Source organism: Electrophorus electricus, unplaced genomic scaffold (assembly GCF_041902795.1).
Source record: "Electrophorus electricus isolate QZ-2024a unplaced genomic scaffold, ASM4190279v1 Scaffold282, whole genome shotgun sequence".
In the NCBI taxonomy this organism is placed as follows: Eukaryota; Metazoa; Chordata; class Actinopteri; order Gymnotiformes; family Gymnotidae; genus Electrophorus; species Electrophorus electricus.
The window spans coordinates 28,879-34,923 of record NW_027658564.1 but is presented as its reverse complement, the minus strand read 5'-3'; the positions used below and the strand labels follow the sequence as shown (position 1 = coordinate 34,923).

The following is a 6,045-nucleotide window of genomic DNA, read 5'->3' as shown; positions in this document are numbered from 1 at the left end:
GGCCACCGTCCTGCTGTCTATATCAACCAACACCTTTTATGGGGTCTGATGAGCGTCTGCGTCGGGCGCCTTAACCCGGCGTTCGGTTCATCCCGCAGCGCCAGTTCTGCTTACCAAAAGTGGCCCACTGGGCGGCTCGCATTCCATGCCCGGCTCCAAGCCAGCGAGCCGGGCATCTTACCCATTTAAAGTTTGAGAATAGGTTGAGATCGTTTCGGCCCCAATGCCTCTGATCATTAGCTTTACCGGATAAAACTGCGTACGAGCGCCAGCTATCCTGAGGGAAACTTCGGAGGGAACCAGCTACTAGATGGTTCGATTAGTCTTTCGCCCCTATACCCAGGTCGGACGACCGATTTGCACGTCAGGACCGCTGCGGGCCTCCACCAGAGTTTCCTCTGGCTTCGCCCTGCCCAGGCATAGTTCACCATCTTTCGGGTACCATCGCATGCGCTCTAGCTCCACCTCCCCGACGGAGCGGGAGAGACGGGCCGGTGGTGCGCCCCCCGCCGTAGCGGGGCGGATCCCACCTGGGCCGGCGGGCGCCGGCCTTCACCTTCATTGCGCCGTAGGGTGTCTCATCCAGCCCTTTGACTCGCGCATGCGTTAGACTCCTTGGTCCGTGTTTCAAGACGGGTCGGGTGGGTAGCCGGCATCGCCGCCGACCCCGAGCGCCCTTTGGTACGAGGGCCGGTCCCCGCCCTGGCGGCGCGGCGCGGTCAGGCGACGGACTGAGGACAGTCCGGCCCGGTCGACAGCCGCGTCGGGAGCGGAGGGGCCCCGTCCTCGGCCCCCGCAGGGGGAGGAAGGCGCGGAGGTACTCGCCCGCGGCCCCGGGTGGCAAGCGGCGAAGTCGGGGCGGGAGGGCGCTGTAAAGCTCGAGGCCGGAGCTCACGAGCCACCTTCGCCCCCTGACCCTTCCAAGCCGAACCGGAGCCGGTCGCGGCGCACCGCCTCGGAGGAAGTGCGCCCGACGGCGGCCGAGACCCGCGCCGCGCGGCGGCCCCGCCGCCCCCGACGCGACCCCCCGAAGGGGGAACGCCGGGGGTTTGGAAGCGGAGCACACTCGCGCGACAGGGACGGCCTCACCGCCGGGTTGAATCCCCCGGGCAGACTGTGCGGACCCCACCCGTTTACCTCTTAACGGTTTCACGCCCTGTTGAACTCTCTTCAAAGTTCTTTTCAACTTTCCCTTACGGTACTTGTTCGCTATCGGTCTCGTGCCGGTATTTAGCCTTAGATGGAGTTTACCACCCACTTTGGGCTGCATTCCCAAGCAACCCGACTCCGAGAAGACCGCTACCCTGGCGGGGCTGGGGCCATTTACCGGCCTCACACCGTCCACGGGCTGAGCCTCCATCAGAAGGACTCAGGCCCCCGGCCCGCGCCAGGAAGAAAACAGACTTCCATACGCCACAATTCCCCTCGCCCGCACCCGGACGGGGGATTCAGCGCTGGGCTCTTCCCTCTTCGCTCGCCGCTACTGAGGGAATCCTTGTTAGTTTCTTTTCCTCCGCTTAGTAATATGCTTAAATTCAGCGGGTTGTCTCGTCTGATCTGAGGTCGCTCCCGAGTTCGCTCTGGAGGGTTGCCCAGAAGCGTGAACACCGCCGGGTTAGGGGACGAGTCCCTTTTCACCCGGGCTAACGAGGACACAGGTCGGGACGTCACGGACGTGCCACGGACAGGTCGGCCCGTAAGGAAAACGCCAGAGGCAGAGCCACCCGAACCCCGACCCCCCCACCCCCCCACCGGGGGAGGGGGGGGGGAACGCATGTAACAACAACCTCCCTCCGCTCGCGCACGTAACGGAACAGAACAGACACCTTTCCGTGATCCGCCTGCGCAGGGGGTGAGAAAAGAAGCGAAAACGTGGGCAGCCAAAGCGGAGAGAACCCACCGGCAGCCACGCTCGCTTCTTTCTCGGGCGCAGGGGACCACGTTCCTGGCCAGGCCAGGAGCGGAGCCGAAACGAACCGAAACGAACCGAAGCGGGGGAGGAGAAGCTTGTGCACGGAGAACGGGCACTCAACCGCAGCGAACCCGCCGACCGGATCTCACCGAGACAGCGACCGGGAACCGTCTGCTTTTAGGAAGACGGAGGCCAGGGGGCACCCCCCCACCTACGAACCTCCAACCGCGGTCCCGCCTGAGAAGGCAGGTCCGACAGATAGGAATAGCGACCCTCAGACAGGCGTAGCCCCGGGATGGACCCGGGGCCGCAATGTGCGTTCGAAATGTCGATGATCAATGTGTCCTGCAATTCACATTAGTTCTCGCAGCTGGCTGCGTTCTTCATCGACGCACGAGCCAAGTGATCCACCGCTAAGAGTTGTACTCTTTTATTTCAGGCTCAGTTTAGGTCTTTCACCACGACTACAAAGACAGGTTTAAAAGGTTTCACCAACCGGTCAGGCGCCCCCGTCTGCGAGTGTTGAAACGGGCGCGGGGTTGCGCTTTGCCCACACGCCCCACGTGGCAGACGAGTCAGTCTTTGAACCGCGGCCCTCCGCGCCCGCCCCGTCCGACCCCTCGAAAGGGGTGGAACTCACGTAGCGTGGGCCAAGCCCTAGGTACCTGCCGGGGGTCCCCCTGAGACTCCTTTCTGAGAGAGAGAAGCAGGGGAACCGGCTGCGCCACCCACCACCACCACGCCCCAGGACGCCGGTGGGCGGACGAACACAGGAAGGGCCATGGCCTGCCCCACGAGGAGCAGCGCTCGCAACCCCCCCGGAAAGTCCGCTCGTCAGCGAGCAAGGGGACGGGGATGAATGACAAGGACAACAAAATAGGAAAACCCCTCGCGGTGGACGGAGGCAGCGGCCGTGCGAGCGAGAGGGAGGGCGCGGGACGGACCCGTACGACCCGCTCGACTCGCAGGCGCTTCTCCTGCCGGCAAGGTGAGGGGAAACCGGCCTTCGCCCGACGAGCGGGGACGCCGAGTTTTTTGAACGACGCGTCTCTCGCGCTGGAACCCAGAGAATACCGGGGCCTGCGGGGGGGGGGTGCTGAAGGACGACGCGGAGGAAGAGGCGGAGGACGAGGAAGGGGTGGGAGGGACTAGGCTCCTCCTTTATGCCTTCTGTCCAGCCTGACCTGCAAGCGACCACGTGTAACAGCAACCCCGAAGACCCTTTCGACCCTGGGCCCCGACGCGGGGGGACGGCGAAGTCGAGGGGGTCGGGAGAGGAGGCACGCCGGACAGCGTTACCCGTTAATGATCCTTTCGCAGGTTCACCTACGAAAACCTTGTTACGACTTTTACTTCCTCTAGATAGTCAAGTTTGATCGACTTCTCGGCGCTCCGCCAAGGCCCGCGAGGAGCCCCGGCGGGGCCGATCCGAGGACCTCACTAAACCATCCGATCGGTAGTAGCGACGGGCGGTGTGTACAAAGGGCAGGGACTTAATCAACGCGAGCTTATGACCCGCGCTTACTGGGAATTCCTCGTTCATGGGGAATAATTGCAATCCCCAGTCCCCATCACGAATGGGGTTCAGCGGATTACCCGCACCTCTCGGTGTAGGGTAGGCACACGCTGATCCAACCATTGTGGCGCGCGTGCAGCCCCGGACATCTAAGGGCATCACAGACCTGTTATTGCTCCATCTCGCGTGGCTGAACGCCACTTGTCCCTCTAAGAAGTTTGACGCCGACCGCGGAGGGCCGCGTAACTATTTAGCATGCCGGAGTCTCGTTCGTTATCGGAATTAACCAGACAAATCGCTCCACCAACTAAGAACGGCCATGCACCACCACCCACAGAATCGAGAAAGAGCTATCAATCTGTCAATCCTTTCCGTGTCCGGGCCGGGTGAGGTTTCCCGTGTTGAGTCAAATTAAGCCGCAGGCTCCACTCCTGGTGGTGCCCTTCCGTCAATTCCTTTAAGTTTCAGCTTTGCAACCATACTCCCCCCGGAACCCACAGACTCGTGGTTTCCCTCACGCTGCCCGGCGGGTCATGGGAATAACGCCGCCGGATCGCGGGTCGGCATAGTTTACGGTCGGAACTACGACGGTATCTGATCGTCTTCGAACCTCCGACTTTCGTTCTTGATTAATGAAAACATTCTTGGCAAATGCTTTCGCTTTCGTCCGTCTTGCGCCGGTCCAAGAATTTCACCTCTAGCGGCGCAATACGAATGCCCCCGGCCGTCCCTCTTAATCATGGCCCTGGTTCAGGAAACCCACAAAATAGAACCGGAGTCCTATTCCATTATTCCTAGCTCAGGTATTCAGGCGAGAAGCGGGCCCGCTTTGAACACTCTAATTTTTTCAAAGTAAACGCTCCGAGCCCCGTCCGGACACCCAGCCAAGGGCATCCGGGGGGCACCGGGAGACAGGGTCTGAGACAGGCGGTGGCACGCCTCGCGGCGGACCGCCAGCCCACTCCCGACATCCAACTACGAGCTTTTTAACTGCAGCAACTTTAATATACGCTATTGGAGCTGGAATTACCGCGGCTGCTGGCACCAGACTTGCCCTCCAATGGGTCCTCACCCATGGGTTTAGGATACGCTCATTCCGATTACAGGGCCTCGAAAGAGACCTGTATCGTTATTTTTCGTCACTACCTCCCCGTGTCGGGAATGGGTAATTTGCGCGCCTGCTGCCTTCCTTGGATGTGGTAGCCGTTTCTCAGGCTCCCTCTCCGGAATCGAACCCTGATTCCCCGTTACCCGTGGTCACCATGGTAGCCGACTATGGTACCATCGAAAGTTGATAGGGCAGACATTCGAATGAGACGTCGCCGCCGCGGAGGGCGCGCGATCGGCCCGAGGTTATCTAGAGTCACCAAAGCGGCCGGGGGGCCCGAGCCCCCCGGATGGGTTTTGGGTCTGATAAATGCACGCATCCCCCGAAGGGTCAGCGCTCGTTTGCATGTATTAGCTCTAGAATTACCACAGTTATCCGAGTAACGTGTGGAGCGATCAAAGGAACCATAACTGATTTAATGAGCCATTCGCAGTTTCACTGTACCGGCCGTGTGCACTTAGACCTGCATGGCTTAATCTTTGAGACAAGCATATGTTACTGGCAGGATCAACCAGGTAGTTTGCACCGTGGTCTGGGATGAACCACGAGTGACATCCGCCTCCCCTTCCGGGGGCTAGGAAGCAGCGGGTTGTAAGTGCGTGCGCCGTCAGGTCCAGACGCCATACAGGGCTACCCAGGACAGCTTCCGCGGCCAGTGTAAACGTGCTCGCGCACCGCCCTCTGGCCTTCGGACGCCGACCTCTCACCTTGATGCAAAGCTGTCCCATCCGGTCATGCCCGCACCGTACCCCGTCCACCTCCTCCGGAGGTGCGGACGGCCGACTCCAGGTGCTTTCGGCGTTCCCTCCCTTCACGCCGTTTTGATTTTCGTGGGCCGCTGGTGGGGGGACAAGGGAAAGACCTCGTCGAATTCCCTCCCCCCTAGCCTCGCTCAACCTACGTTTCGTGATGTAACCAAGAAGAGTGATTCGTGGGCCCAGGTAGGTTTGAAGAGGAGGCCAACAAAGCAGGGCACTCCCTTCCTCCCAAACCACAGACACCAGTATAGGACAACTGAGTAGACAGACTGGCCGTCTGAGTCTCCCCCAGAGAGTTCTGGGATGGGTTACAAATAACCCCCACCCCCCATCAGAGGCTTGACCCGCTAGAACCAGGGAGGATCTGTCAAAACCGCTCTCCACATCAGAAGTTCTGGATCAGCCGGGGCTGGTCGGCAGACGTCCACCTAAGGCCGTGGCCTAACCCCGTGTGGGGGGATAGCGCTCGCACCCGTACACGTGGACACCCGCTCGTCAAATGGCTGGCTCCTCACTTACCGTAGGGGGAATGGTTTGCCTACCCCTGGCGGGTCTGGTACTCCACTCTACCAAACAAGGAAGCAACACACCAATAGACCCCTGCAACACCGGGCAGCTTTGGGCAGTGTCACTACACTCCTCCTTGTTCTTCACGTTCCTTCCGTGGTGATTTTTTTTTTTTTTTCGTGGCCATTGCCGTGCATGGCTTCCCCATCGCTTTGCATGCTCTCCATTGCCTCGTGCTGCTTCA

General features: G+C 60.7%; 2 non-coding genes and 1 pseudogene across 2 annotated transcripts; all 3 read right to left on the bottom strand.

Moving 5' to 3' along the window:
- Positions 1-1,566, bottom strand: LOC145655574 (28S ribosomal RNA; annotated as a pseudogene; the record flags this gene model as incomplete).
- Positions 1,567-2,180: 614 nt separating this feature from the next.
- Positions 2,181-2,334, bottom strand: LOC145655572 (5.8S ribosomal RNA). Its single transcript, XR_014121636.1, has one exon. It is a non-coding gene; the product is annotated as a 5.8S ribosomal RNA (ribosomal RNA).
- An 881-nt stretch (positions 2,335-3,215) lies between these two features.
- On the bottom strand, positions 3,216-5,054 carry LOC145655573 (18S ribosomal RNA). Its single transcript, XR_014121637.1, has one exon. It is a non-coding gene; the product is annotated as an 18S ribosomal RNA (ribosomal RNA).
- Positions 5,055-6,045: the final 991 nt, after the last annotated feature.